We start from the raw sequence: 16262 nt of genomic DNA, 5'->3' as shown, positions 1-16262 counted from the left end.
TGGCCCAGAGGGTAAAGAATCTGCCTGCAATGCAGGAGACCTGGGTTCAATCCCTGGGTCAGGAAGATCACCTAGAGAAGGAAGTGGCAACCCACTCCAGTATTCTTGCCTGGAGAATCCCATGGATGGAGGAGCCTGATAGGCTACAGTCCATGGGGTCGCAAAGAGTCGGAAAAAACTGAGCAACTTCACTTCACGTGGGTTCATTTAGTTGGAAGTTTGGCTGAGATTGATGATCTCAATTTTGAGGCTCAGAAGGCTAGGCCAGACAGGGAGGCAGGCTTCTTTATGTGGTCATCCATGCTGGGATTTCAAGTGGATGAGGACATGAGTTTTCAGAACTCACATAGGGTCATTTTTGCCACATTCTATTATTCAAAACAAGTCACAAGGATCAGTCCAGATTCCAGGGATTGGAAAAGAGATTCTACTTCTCAAAAAGGAGGAGCTGCAAAATATAGCCTTGTTTTCAACGTACAAAAGGTCAGTTGCCTCACAAATAACACGATGAGGGATATGCATTGGGTGTTAATGCTTATGTGAGTTACCCTTATTTACCTTCCCACAAGTATTTGCTGCTGCTGCTAAGTCACTTCAGTCGTGTCCGACTCTGTGCGACCCCGTAGATGGAAGCCCACCAGGCTCCCCCGTCCCTGGGATTCTCCAGGCAAGAACACTGGAGTGGGTTGCCATTTTCTTCTCCAATGTGTGAAAGTGAAGAGTGAAAGTGAAGTCACTCAGTCATGTCCAACCCTTAGCGATCCCACGGACTGTAGCCTGCCAGGCTCCTCCATCCATGGGATTTTCCAGGCAAGAGTACTGGAGTGGCTTGCCATTGCCTTCTCCCCCACAAGTATTTAGAGAAAATAAATTAATTTTGGTCAATTTAAACTGTTTCTGATTGTGCATAAGATTGTAGCTGCTGCTGCTCAGTCTGTTCAGTCATGTCCAACTCTGTGCGATCCCAGAGATGGCAGCCCACCAGGCTTCCCCATCCCTGGGATTCTCCAGGCAAGAACACTGGAGTGGGTTGCCATTTCCTCCTCCAATGCATGAAAATGAAGAGTGAAAGTGAAGCCGCCCAGTTGTGTCTGACTCTTAGCAACCCCATGGACTGCAGCCTACCAGGCTCCTCCATCCGTAGGATTTTCCAGGCAAGAGTACTGGAGTGGGGTGCCATTGCCCTCTCCATAAGATTGTAGAGATGGGAGCAATTGGCACAGTTGTTAATAAAAAGATCTTTAGTTAATCTTTATCCATATATTCACCTTTTTTTTATCTTCTATACCTGTTCACCCTGAGGCTATGCCTGTTCATAATTACACTGCAAGAATGGGCTACCTCATTCACTGCAGCTTGATCATTTGCATATTCTAGTCTGCTGCCTTATCCACTTTGTTTCTTTATCAGAACCCTTCCATCTGGTTTATGTCTTCATGAAATATGTTGCAATTTCTTGATGCTGAGTTGTCTCTGAAATCTTTGTTGGTTGTGAGATTCATTTCCACTCTTTTCTATACTTTCTACTCTATTACAGGGGACTGAAAGTCTGTAAATTACATTTCTAGAATACATTGGTTTAACAATTATGATGCAATTTATGTTCTGATGCTGGGAAGGATTGGGGGCAGGAGGAGAAGGGGACAACAGAGAATGAGATGGCTGGATGGCATCACTGACTCGATGGACATGAGTTTGAGTGAACTCCAGGAGTTGGTGATGGACAGGGAGGCCTAGCGTGGTGTGATTCATGGGGTCGCAAGGAGTCGGACACGACTAGCGACTGAACTGAACTGAACTGAATAAGAGGCACTCACAGAAGATTTGGAAAGAAGAAGAGAAGCAAAAACCATTCTTCCTCTCACAGTTGCATTAAGCTTGAGCAGATGTGTGTTTCTGCAGCATCCAGCTAGTCCCCATGTTCCACCGCCAGTCATTGACTTGGGGGTTGAGAGCAAATGGGCCTTTTGAACTTGTGTAGTGGTTTTTATGGGGTCACACAGAGTCGGACACGACTGAAGTGACTTAGCAGCAGCAGCAGCAGTGGTTTTCTGACCTTGATTGCAGTTTGTTACTTTGTGATCTAAAGAATTAGTAACTATTTATTCCTTATATTTTTTCTTCAAGCTTTTCCAATTTTTCTGTAAACTCCCATTTTTTCTTCTGTATTAATTCCCTTTGTGCTTGAAATACCTAGTGTTTTTTCTGATTTCTTAATAGATTCTTGGAGTTACTACTTTCATTCTTTAATTTGCAATTTTGGTCCACTTGGGAGGAAAGGGAGACAACTGCATGTGCTTAGTCTGTTGTGTTGAATTGGAAACCATTTATGCTTATCTCAGACTTCCCTGGTGGCTCAGCTGGTAAAGAATCCGCCTGCAATGTGGGAGACCTGGGTTCAGTCCCTGGGTTGGGAAGATCCCCTGGAGGAGGGAAAGGCTACCCACTCCAGTATTCTGGACTGGAGAATTCCATAGACGGTATAGTCCAGGGGTTCGCAAAGAGATGGACACGCCTGAGCGACTTTCACTTTCATTATGATTATTGATTCTTTCGCTTTTATCCTACACATTTCTCGAGAAAAAACTTACAACATATTGAAAGGTAGGAAAAGAGCATTTCTTAATTTTTTAAAATAACTTTAATATGATGTCTCTTGGACACTGAAATAGAACATAGCCCTCCCTTGAGAATGTTTTTTTTTTCCCATGGGATGGACAGGTTTTTGTGTCAGCTTGGAGAGGCTACAGTCCCCTGGTTTATTCAATGAAATGCTAAAAAGGTGTTGCTGTGAAGGCATCTAATAGGTACAGTAGTGTTCTTGCCTGGAGAATCCCAGGGATGGGGGAGCCTGATGGGCTGCCGTCTATGGATGGGGTCATGCAGAGTCGGACACGACTGAAGTGATTTAGCAGCAGCAGCAGCAGCAGAGTATCCTCAGTAATCTGGATAGGCTTGAAATAACCAGTGGAAAGAACTTAAGAGCAGAAATGGTGTCTCTGAGAGGAAGAAGAAATTTCACCTGTTGACTGCAGCATCAGTGCCTCCATGCATATTTGCAGCCTGTCCTTCCTGATGGTCTGTACTCCAGATGTTGGTCTTGCCTAGCCAGCCCCACCCCCACCCCTATATTCCATAATAATCTAAACCAATTCCTTGAATTAAATCTGCCTATCTATCTACTTAGCTATCCGGCTTCTCTTTCCCTGGTACTACAGACTACTGTGACCTCCAAGCCACTAAATTGAAAAGTAACTGTCTCCATAACCCAATCATTCAAGAGGATTTTGTCAAGTATTAGTCTTTTTTTGTCCCTCTGTTCTCTAGAGTAAAACTGAAAGTGTTAGTCAATCAGTCATGTCCAACTCTTTTCGACACCATGGACTGTAGCCCGCCAGGCTCCTCTGTCCATGGAATTCTCAAGGCAAGATGGAGTGGGCAGCCATTCTCTTCTCCAGGAGATCATCCTGACCCAGGGATCAAACCCATGTCTCCTGCATTGCAGGCAGATTCTTTACCATCTGAGGTTCTCTAGATTTTATGATGAGGTTCTCATGATTTTATGCTTATTCTCAAATCTTTGATTTAGTTTATTCTGGAGTATAATATGAAGTAAAGATCCAACTTTGCCTTTTTCAAGATGACTACACAATTGCCCAGTAACATTCATTAATATCTTAAGTCCATTAATACATCTGGGTACATTTCTAGACCTTCTGTTTAAACTTTGAGGCTTTATACTTTAATAACAAATAGGGCTGTTCCCACCTTGCTGCCCTCCTTTTTTCAGAAGTGCTACTCTTGCTTTTTAGCTTTTTTCTTTTAAAACTTTCAGTTGTACAGTTTCACTAAAATGTGTTAGTAATTTTATAGGGATAATATTACATTTATATACATAAAGAGATTTGATGTCATTATAAAATTGTTTTCCTAATTTAAAATATGGAAAATCTTACCATTTGTTTAAACCTACTTTTATGGCCTTTCCGTTTTTCTCATATAGGTCTTGTTTATTTCTTAAGTTTATTCCTAGGTATTTTGTCATTTTGCTGCTATGATAATTGCAATATTTACTTTACAGCTTTGTTCCCTAATTCTTTGTATAAAATGGAGGAAATTGTTTTCTGGATACCAAGGTACTAAATTTTTTTGTTTTTGTAGAACTTTTATAGATTCTTTTCTGTTTCCACATACACAATTACAGCTGAAAGTAGTTATAATCTTTTCTATTTTTAATTTTTAATGTCTTTAATATTCTTTTATTATCTCAATTCATTGCCTAATACATTTAGTAGAATATTATTACAATGCTGTCAGAGAACCTGTTTGCAGTATCATTTTGTTTAAATGCCTGCAGCGTGGTCCCATTAAATATAATGCTGGCATACTGTTATAAGAAGGTACCAATCAGTTCTTATTTTAATGAGGATTTTTAGAATAAAAATGAGTGTTAAATTTTTGTTGAATGCTTTTTCAGTGTCTATGAAATTGATCACACTTTTCCCTAGATGTGTTAACAAGATAGTTATTAAGTTTTCCTACTGGTAAATTATTTTGTTTGAATACATGGAATGAATCCAGTTTGTGAAGTAATAAACTTTCATTCATCTTACTGATCATTTCCATCGACATTCATAAGTGAGATACAACCGTGCATTTCTTTTTAAATCAGGTTTGTTATCGAGGTTACAATTAATTCAGGAAGTAGCTTTTGTTGTTGTTGTTTGTACTAATTGTTAACCTTGAATCCTTGTGAAAGATTATAACTCCTCATTCAACTATCATCAATTTGGCCACATTACTTGCTCTGAACACATGAGCAGTTGTGAGATATGTTACTTATTGATAGAAAGTTTAAGGACTAACAGCCTTTCCCTTTGCCATGAGGTCAACATGTCCTTGGTAGATGGTGCTCTTTCAGGCTTCATCCCCAAATAAAAGAAAACATGAAAACAGAAACAGGCAACTCTCCACAGATGTGGAATATAAATGAGGAACAAACATTTCTTCTAGTAAACCAAAGACATTTGGAGTATTTATTACTGAAACATAACCTTCTTGTTAAAATTATTCCTAGGGATTTAATCATGTTTGCTGACATTTTATCCTATTAATAATTCATAATGGTTGTTCTTTGTATGCAAAATCAAAATTGTTTTCTAATATGACCGAGGAAAAATACTAAAAAGTTTTACTCCTTTTCCTCCTGGGTAGATTAAATTACATATAATTTTCCTTGTGAAGTCAACTGGGAGTAACAATATTTTTGGAGAGCAGAGTATCTGTTTGATAGTTTTAAAATTGCTTTTTTTGGGAGGTTCTTTTTAGACTATTTTTTATTGTCACTTTTGATAAGCTTATTTTCCAGAAAATTATTATTTCAGATTTTCATATTTACTAACAAAATTAGTTCAAATTAGTTACTTGTAACCTCTGTGCTCTATCTCAAATTTTAAAAAATGTCCTGTAGAAAACAAATTTATGGTTACCAGGCTGGGGGCAGGGAGGGATAAATTGGGAGATTGGGATTGACATATACACACTACTATATATAAAATGATAATTAATAAGAACCTACTGTATAGCACAGGGAACTCTACTCAATACTCCTGTAATGGCTGTATGGGTAAAGAATCTAAAAAAGAGCGGATATATTATATATGTAACTGATTTTGTTGCACACCTGAAATTAACACAACATTATAAATCAGTTACACGCCAAGAATATTTCTTAAAAAATCTTTATTTTTATTTGCACAGAAAAATATGTGAAAGACAAAATTAACAACTGGATTTGAAACATTAACTTCTAAATATAAAAATTAGTATTTATTTGGATCAAAATAAAGTTAAATGTTATTTTTTCTAGTTATAAGAAATGAATTTAAGTGTTAAAATCTGTTACTCTTTATGTTAATATGTATGCTTCAACTTTCTTGCTTTCTATTTTTTCTATCAATTAAAAACCTCCATCTTGAAAATAGTAGAGAAACCTTTTTAAAAAAATTGAAGTTGTTGATATGTGAGGAACATGACAAAATCTCTTTCATTATCACTGAAGAAAAATAGATACAGCAGTCAAATCAAAGATCAATTTAGAACTGGTTTAGTAGTAGAAAAATATTGCTTAATCATCCACGTTTTAATCAATAACTTGGAGGATGACAGAGAAACCATGTTACTAAAGTTTGTTGCTGACAAAAAGCTAAGTGAAGTAACTAATATGATGGATGATAAAAAGAATGTTCAAAATAATCTCAGCTGAAATAGGTGAAGCTGGTCAAAAGGTACAAACTTTCTGTAAGTCCTAGGGATGTAATGCAAAGCTAGTAACTCTAGTTAGCAATACTGTATTATAAATTTGAAAGTTACTAATCTGCCTGCCAATGCAGGAGACACAAGAGACACTGGTTTGATCCCTAAGTGGGGAAGATCCCCTGGAGTAGAATAGCAACCCCCTCCAGTATTTTTGCCTGGTAAATTCCTGGCAGGCTAGAGTCCATGGGGTTGCAAAAACTCAGACATAACTGAGCACACATGCAACAACCAAGGAGAGTAGATATTAAAAGCTTTCATCACAAGAAAAAAATATTTTTAACCATATGTGATGATGGATGTTAAGTAAACTTACTGTAGTAATCACTTTACCATATATACATATATAAAATCATAATGCTGTACTGTTAAAACTAATATAGTTAAGATCAATTATATCTCAATAAGAAAAGAAGAACTGATCTCAATAGTTTAGAATACAGGCTGAGATAAATAAGATGCAATTTTATGGGATAAAAGTAAACGTCAGTATTTTGTTATTTATGAATTGTCACTCTGTAGACAGAGGTTTAGCAGATTGTTTGGTGATGTTAGTCAAACATGAGTGGGCCGCACCCCATCCTGGATGTGGTCATCTTTCCCTCCCCTTCTTGGACAATGGTAATCAAAATACATCTAGCAATCTTCCCTCTTGTGGTCAAGGACCACTACTAGGTTTCCAGCCACATCATTGTGACAAAGCAAGATAAAACTACCAGCACAGGTTGGCACAGGTGCACCAAGATGTAAAAGATGACTCAAAGGTTCCTGGGGTACATCATGCCATGATTATAATTAATTAGCATTGTGGTTTTTGCTTTCCACCATGGATTTTGCTTGGACACTTATGGGTAAGCACCTGCACACTAGGAGAAAAGCTATATAACCTAAAGCTGTCAATCCACTTGTCACTCAAATGATGCAGGACACAGGGAGGGACCTATTCTTAGTTTGGTAATAGAAATGCGAGGAATAAATCATAAGAAGTACACATCTGACTATTCTATTCTCTGTGCCAGACAGACTCTTTTGGCATTACAGTATTCAGTTTTGGATCAATATTTTTTGAATCAAAAATCAAAAATTTTAAGAAATTTACAACTGGGATTTGTCAAATAAACAGTTATTTGGATTGTGAAACCGGTAAGATCTAGAAACTATATTATTAGAAGAAGGTTTAGAAGCACCTGAAATTATGAGTATATAGAATAAAAGACTGAAGGCAATGTCTCTTCTAAGAAGTCTTACAAGAATCTCTGTGTTTGTCCAAGGGCTCTCCTTCTTTGCCTATCTCACATACTGAATATTCATTCATTCTTAGTTCAGTTCAGTTCAGTTCAGTCGCTCAGTCGTGTCCGACTCTTTGCGACCCCATGAACCACAGCACGCCAGGCCTCCCTGTCCATCACCAACTCCTGGAGCTCACTCAAACACATGTCCATTGAGTCGGTGATGCCATCCAGCCATCTCATTCTCTGTCGTCCCCGTCTCCTCCTACCCCCAATGCCTCCCAGCATCAGACTCTTTTCCAGTGAGTCAACTCGTTGCATGAGGTGGCCAAAGTATTGGAGCTTCAGATTTAGCATCAGTCCTTCCAATGAACACCCAGGATTGATCTCCTTTAGAATGGACTGGTTGGATTTCCTTGCAGTCCAAGGGACTCTCAAGAGTCTTCTCCAGCACCACAGTTCAAAAGCATCACTTCTTCGGTGATCAGCTTTCTTCACAGTCCAACTCTCACATCCATACATGACCACGGGAAAAACCATAGCCTTGACTAGATGGACCTTTGTTGGCAAAGTAATGTCTCTGCTTTTTAATATACTATCTAGGCTGGTCATAACTTTCCTTCCAAGAAGTAAGCGTCTTTTAATTTCCTGGCTGCAATCAGCATCCGCAGTGATTTTGGAGCCCAAAAAACTAAAGTCTGACACTGTTTCCACTGTTTCCCCATCTATTTCCCATGAAGTAATGGGACCAGATGCCATGATCTTCGTTTTCTGAATGTTGAGTAGAAAATATTACTCCATTTCACTAAGGATTGTGTGGGATACCTGCTGTATGCCTGCTAAATGCCAGGAGCTGTTTTACTCCATGGGGCACATAGTGATAAAGAAAACAGATAAGATTCCTGCCCATAGAATTGACTCTGGCATCACAGACATTAAGCTACACACATTAATAACAGGGACTGTGAGAAAGTAAAATATCAATCATTATTATTATAGTTCTCAAAACTGTTGTTATTACAATTGGAAGAGAAACATAAAGGAGTTGATTTTTTGAGTTATGAAACATAAAGGAAATTCAACATGGTTAATTCTAACTTTTCTTATATATTTGGAGAATAGAATTAATACAAATAGCTGAAGTAATAATCTGTCGATTTCATTTGTGTAAATTATTTCTTCCTCCTCTGCCCAGACTGATTGTGAGTTGGATGCATATCTAATATTTTCAAAAGAGCAACTGGCAGCAAGCTTGCTCTGTTGGCTTTTGTTCATGCAGATGATCTAACTATTCCTAGAGATGGTATTGTTTTTACCTTCCTGTCATCACACTCATTTCTTTATAAATACAACCATTTCAGAATATGAACCTTTTAGACTTAGTTTATTCATTTTAAAGCACCCATCTTTTTAACTTTTGTTCATTTCCATTGATATATGAAGTCTGTAGATTCTATGGTACTTAGGGTTTGTGAAGCAATTATTAGAAGTCTTTGATATTTATCAATTATCTGGAGCTTTCAGACTGATTAATTATTGATAAGCCAATGAATCAACCTATAAGGCCATAATTCATATTTAATATTTTCTTGGCATGAAGTGATGCATTTCTTGAAGTTTTTTTCATCATATTATCCTTCTCTGTGTTTAAATTTCCAGCGTGCTGTACTGCAATTAGATATAATCCACTTTCAGTAAAGAGAATTTTTTGGTCTTCATATCATATCATGTTTTAAACAAACCAAGCATATAATACAGTTAATCACCATATACTTTTCATTCAAATGTAGATGACTTTAAATGTATCTTTGTTTGGGATCTGGGGGAGTCTGATAGTCTTTATTAACAAGCAAAACTATATGTATTTTTAACCAAACAGAGGATGTTTTTGCTGTTCTGACTAGGTATGTCTATAAGTACAAAGTCACTTTTCAAAAATTGATTGGTTCAGATTAGTATTTGTAAAGAACTGTTAAACTTAGACTACAAGGTGCTGTTACCTGTCTCCATGGAATCAATGCTGCATAAACAAATCATCATTCAATCATGAAAAATACCAATTTACTCAATGATGTAAGCTTTTACAACAGCAACTGCACTCAAACAATGAAATACTTATAATAACATACTCTTTGTATAAACATATTCAGGAATCTTTGAAGAATACAAGTGTGTTAGCAGTATTATCCATCCATTAATTTAACAAACGTGTATATACTCTGCACATTATGGTAGATTCGGAGAATAACAGTAGAGAGGACAGAAATGTTTCTACCTCTCAGAGTGTGTAGCCTGAGAGATAAATGCAAGGCCAATTACATAAGTGTGCTGTGATAATGAAAACACCCAGAACTAAGGCAGCATGTAGTGAACATACCCAGTCCTCTGCATTTGTGTGTAGGGGTGGCAGAAGGGGTATAAATACAAATTTGCAAGTTGGAGGAAAATAGTTGAAACAGAAGGAAGGGTCCATGCAAATACTCAAGGGTTTTGAAAAGGGTTCAGTTCAGTTCAGTTCAGTCGCTCAGTCGTGTCCGACTCTTTGCGACCCCATGAATCACAGCATGCCAGGCCTCCCTGTCCATCACCAACTCCCGGAGTTTATCCAAACTCATGTCCATCGAGTTGGTGATGCCATCCAGCCATCTCATTCTCTGTCATCCCCTTCTCCTCCTGCCCCCAATCCCTCCCAGCATCAGAGTCTTTTCCAGTGAGTCAACTCATCACATGAGGTGGCCAAAGTATTGGAGTTTCAGCTTTAGCATCAGTCCTTCCAATGAACACCCAGGATTGATCTCCTCTAGGATGGACTGGTTGGATCTCCTTGCAGTCCAAGGGATTCTCAAGAGTCTTCTCCAACAACACAGTTCAAAAGCATCAATTCTTCAGCGATCAGCCTTCTTCACAGAAAAGGGTACTTAGTAACAAAGAGAGGAAGGAAGGGGAATGAGAAACACTTAAATGAACCTAATGCAGCAAACAGTGCAGGTGTTTTAAATAAACATTAGTAACTAAACAAATGAAATAGTTAAAAGTTTGAGAGCAAGTGGGAGTACAATAGTGGAAAGATGCAAGAATTAAAAAAGAAAAGGAAGAAGACTCAGAAAAATGTTAAAATTTAGAACATGTATGAATTTACTGTCTAAAAGGTAAGGGTGATAATGACAGATACAGATTGGATAATGTGTTGAATGGTGCTATTTAATATTATTTTAAATACATCTTCATTGCAGTAGATATTTGGGAAAAATTGGACAGATTTATTTATCATAGGATTTCTTAGAGCCTTTAATATTCTAATGTTCTTACAGAAAGAAATATTACTGTGTAGCTTTCTCCCATATTTCTTGAACATGATATTTTTTCCAGTACTATTTCCAGGGATTAAACTTCTGAGAAACACAATGGGAAACGTATTAACAGAGATATATCTAAAAAATGGAAAGGAGAAGGGGATTAAAGCAACCTTATTTGTTTTCCCTGAATTTGGTGTCAGTTGTCCCTTGAGGGAGAATTGACACAGAATGGAAAACCCCTTTCTGTCTGTCACATCTCTTCCTACCAGGTACTTGGTCTGCTATAATTTATTTTTCAAGCATAAATCCCATGATGTCCTGTATGTATATGTGGTGGTTTACTTGCTAAGAGATGTCTGAGTCTTTTGCGAACCCATGGACTTTAACCATCAGACTCCTTTGTCTATGGTATGTACAGATGTTTGCATGTATATATACACATGTGTATATATACACCTATATACAAAGGTATACATGCATACATTACATAGATATATTTTTGGTTTTCCTTATAAATCAGTTTTCTATCTTCAAAGGAAAGTAGAACACATTAACCAAAGATATTCAACAAATTTGACAGTTGTTAAGAGTACTTTATACAAAAATAGTAGTAATAAAGACATATGATTTAAACTAAACATGAAAAACTTACAAGAAAAAGTACAAAAATGTGGAAAATGCTACAGAAATATTTCCCCAGTATTCAAACATATTACAGCACAGAAATTCTTAAGGGATCACTAACCAGGGTGTTTATGCATGCCATATGGAAATAGCTCCTCTGCAGTGTGCCTGCACTGCTATTTAAATGGAGAATAAATGTTATGTTAGCAGTATTTTTATATAGTCTAGAATTTCATTTTTTAATTTTTTCTCCATTGCATCTGGATGGTAAATAAAGGATAAAATTCAACTAGGAAGTAGTTATTTGTATAATTTAATAAAATAATATGATTTAAAAGGAAATTTTTATAATTTCATCCTTGAAAGAATAAATGGCTTTTCCTTTTTTAAAAACTAAGTTCAATTGGTAGGTAAATATGTGCTCCAACAAAAATAATAAAAGATTTTATAGACTATTATTCTATACTTTTAAGATAAAGCTAAACATAACAATGAACCTTATATTTAAAGTGCTAATTCAAATAGAACAATTCATTAACTTTGTAATTTCTAAAGCTAGATGTCTATCTAGAGAATTTTCATAATGCACCAATTTGTTTTCATGATTTTTACTGCCCAAATAAGAGTAAAGATGAAAATCATCTTAACATTGTTAACTGTTCTTATTATAAAGTACTCCGTCTTATAAAGCATACTTTCCAATCACAGGAAACATGGAAAACAGAAAATTATATAAAGAATATTCAAGTTGCAGATATCCAACCACCCAGTGTTAACAGATCTTAACACTTACCATATTTGTCTACACATGGATTCTATCTGTACTTCTCTATTTATGATGTGTTTTAGACACACACTGTTTACTTTCAACACAGCATCACATTGTATGTATTCCAAGCCATATATTGCCATTTCCCCCCCAACTGCACTCTAGGCAGATTCTCCTGTCTACTCAGACATAAGTCCTGTAGTGTACAGCGTGGCATCCACAGCTTGCTTCCTTCCCTTATTTCTAGCAGCCTTTTCATGTTGTCTATTATTATCACTTCTCCTAGATACTGTTATTGCATACTGCACTGCATGCCTACAACAAACCCCCCTCCTTCCTCCATGGTGCCCCAGCAGAACCGATTTCTCTGAAACTCCTGAAGGCTGAACATCCTTCTATACTCTGAGCAGGAGGGAAGAGAACACCTTTCCGCAAGCCTGTATGTTTCCCTCAGTGTATTAAAGCTGTGAGGTTTGGCCTACAATTTTTGCAATTTTTTTAAAAAGGTGTTTTATTGTTTACTTATGATTGCAATTTCATTCCTTCATGAAATGAGAGGGTTGGGCAGGAGACACATCTAAGTGACAATTGTCACTGTGTACTGAGAAAGTCCTCTCCTTTCACACCACTAAAACTTTGTGATTTGTCCACATTTATGACTCTCTGGTGCAGTAGTATAATATCACTTGTTAGTTCTGTGCCACCAAGGTACAGAATATCATGTTTGGCACATGATAAGCCCTGAAAATTTGTGTGTCAGTATGGGTGTGTGTAGATAGGGTTCAGTTCAGTTCAGTTCAGTCGTTCAGTTGTGTCTGATTTTGCAACCCCAGGGACTGTAGCATGCCAGACTTCCCTGTCCATCAGCAACTCCCAGAGCTTGCTCAGACTCACGTTCATCGAGTTGGTGATGCCATCCAACTATCTCATCCTCTGTCATCCCCTTCTCCTCCTGCCTTCAATCTTTCCCAGTGTCAGGGTCTTTTCCAGTGAGTCAGTTCTTCGCATCAGGTGGTCAAAGTGCTGGAGCTTGTAGAAGCTCAAAGAATCCGCCTGCAATGCAGGAGACCCCAGTTCGATTCCTGGGTAAGAAGATCTGCTGGAAAAGGGATAGGCTACCCACTCCAGTATTCTTGGGCATCCCTGGTGGCTCAGCTGGTAAAGAATCTGCCCTCAATGTGGGAGACCTGGGTTCGATCCCTGGATTGGGAAGATCCTCTGGAGAAGGGAACGGCTACCCACACCAGTATTCTGGCCTGGGTCAAAAAGTGTGTAGGGTAGGAATAGTGTGTGTGTGTGTGTGTGTGTGTGTGTGTGTGTGTTCTGGCCTGGGTCAAAAAGTGTGTAGGGTAGGAATAACATGTGTGTGTGTGTGTGTGTGTGTGTTCTGGCCTGGGTCAAAAAGTGTGTAGGGTAGGAATAGCATGTGTGTGTGTGTGTGTCTGTGTGTGCCTGGATCAAAAAGTGTGTAGGGTAGGAATAGTGTGTGTGTGTGTTGAGAGGCAGCCATTTTTTCCTGAATAAATATTTTTTGTTTTAGTATAAAGAAGCATTCACTTTTGCTAAATATAGCACTAAATTTAATCCCAGGTATTTCTCATGTATATTAAGACACTAAAGCCCTCATATCATAGACAGAAACCATTGGTTATCTGCGAGCATAAAACTATACTACGTTGCAAGTGCAAAGCTATGCCACAGGAGTGCAGAGATCCTTCTCAGAATGAATTATTATTAGAAAAATCCCCAAAGAGCCTTTCAGTGATGCTGTCCCATTCATCTTATTTTTTTTTTTTGAGACTTTAGGAAAAGAAAAATCTACTGCAAACACAGAAAATGGCTAATTTCATAGGAGATAGAAAAACAACTATTAGGAAGACTCCCAGTTTCACTGAAATTTCTGATTCTCTTCAACTGACTTGCATCCTTTTCTGTTCAGTAAATCATATTTCACAGAGATCTTAGAAATTCTTTTCATGATTTTGGTATATACCCCCTGGGCCCCAACTCACTAAACAGTCCTTTCACTAAGAAACTATTTCTAATCCCTACCCAACACAACGTTCTAGAACTACCATCCTTTTGGGGGATACAAATGAAATATGCCTATCTTCATCCTCAGATTCTCACCAATGAGATTTCTAATATTTGAAACTCAGCAGTTTAAAAAAAAGTACAAGCAATTTTTTCTTTAAAAGCAAACACTGGTCAACTTATTATGTACCATATTCTGAAATTTCCTAAAAGCCACCATGTAAGCATAGATGTAGATTTTACTGTTAGCCAGAATACTAAGTAAAAGATACAATTCATGTTTATATTATATGGTTTTTCTTTAAAACCTTTGCTAAATCTCTTCTCTGTATTTATTTCTAAACTGTCAAATATTAACATTTCTGAGTTAAATATAAGTAAAGTGTATTTAAATTCTCATTATTTAAAAATTAAAGTAGAAACTATAACAAATATGTAATAATACTTTTTAAAGACACTCTTTAGAATAATTTTTAATCAATAAAGTCTTGGTTATTGAGTTCATACTTAATAAGGTTGTATAATTTTCACATAAGCTGCTCAATTATGCGGTGGCCACCCCAGATCATTAGACATCCTTCTGAATTCTCACCAAGTCATCTTTTCCAAAGGGCAACTGATTTTTATTCTTGTTATAATGCTTCAGTTACCTGTAGGTGAATCTAAAATTCAGCTTTTTTGAGGCCAGTTCTGTCAGTGGTAATGTAATTTTGTAAACATTAATAGGTATATAAACACATTGTTGTCTAAGATTAATAAATAGGACACAAGTGGAGAACTCTTAATTCTGAGAGACAGCTAGACACAGGGAGATCAAAAAAAGAGAAAGATATCGGTAGGGTAAGGTGAGGTGAAGGGTGGGGAGCTCTGGGTACCTGGGTCTTGGTTTGATTCTAGGTGCATGAGCTGGCACTTGGGAACCCTCCACTTGTATGCATCATGCCAGGACCCCTGAGATGGCAACAGTCAGTACCACCCTGTCTGCCAATGGAGTGCAACCCACATTTCTGTCTGGCCCTATTTTGGGGGGCTCCCAACCTGACAGTGGAGCTGCCTGCACACACAAGAATTCAAGAACCCACATACCCCAGTTAGCAGAAAGCCGAGTTCTCAGGACACAAAAGGAGACAAGAAGCCCATGGCTGTCCCTGAGAGAGAACAGGTCAACAACCAGTGGGTACCTGACAGCAAATTCACAAGTCACCATTCTATTCGGACCAAGTCTTACAAATGTATTTGCCTGCCAGTGGAATCTGGAAAGAAAGGAACAAAGTGAAGTTTTCCCTTCCTCCCTCCGCCAGTCACCACGATCTAGGAGAGCCGCCTTAGAGAATTCCTACCCTCTGCCGGCTTTTGCCAGTTTCCCCAGGATTCTGCAGGTTCTGGAGCCAGTGGGGTGTCCCAGGGGTCTCATCCTGGCCAGGAAAACCTGAGGAGGAGGGGAAGAGTTTTTCCTCTAAGCTTTACAGTGAGTGCTGGCCCGAGACCCCTTTTTCACTAAGGTACCTCCTAAACAGCTAAGCGTCCCCGAGTTAAATGTTCCCAGATGCAGCCGCTGTAAAGCAGGAGTACCCTGGGTAAGGATACCTGCTTGTTTGGACTTAAAGTTTTATTCACCTGACCCCTCACGCTGGGCCCAATCCTGCTTGAGTGGACCCAGTCTGACCCGGAAGCAGTTCTGTGATCCCACTCCCAACGAGTTTCTGAGTCAGCCCCTCAGTTCGACAGCGACCGGTTTCCAGAGCGGGTCTGGAGCAAGAAACCTTCAAACGAAGCCCGAAGGCTCCGGGAGGGACCGACGGACCGGCCCGGCAGCTCCTCAGGCAGGAGACGCCACGAGCTCGGAGCTCTACAGGCATCTGTCTGGTTGCTGCTTGTTCGTCTCGTTCGGTTTCTGCCTCTTCCTGTTACTAACGGAACAGTTTAAAAAGGTAAAGTGAAGTGTGCTAAACATTTTAAGAGTTTATTTGAGCAAAAATTAATTTGAATCGGGCA

This window comes from Moschus berezovskii, chromosome 6 (assembly GCF_049115385.1).
Source record: "Moschus berezovskii isolate FMDL1 chromosome 6, NW_MosBer_1.0, whole genome shotgun sequence".
Taxonomy (NCBI): Eukaryota; Metazoa; Chordata; class Mammalia; order Artiodactyla; family Moschidae; genus Moschus; species Moschus berezovskii.
This window is presented reverse-complemented; position numbering follows the sequence as displayed.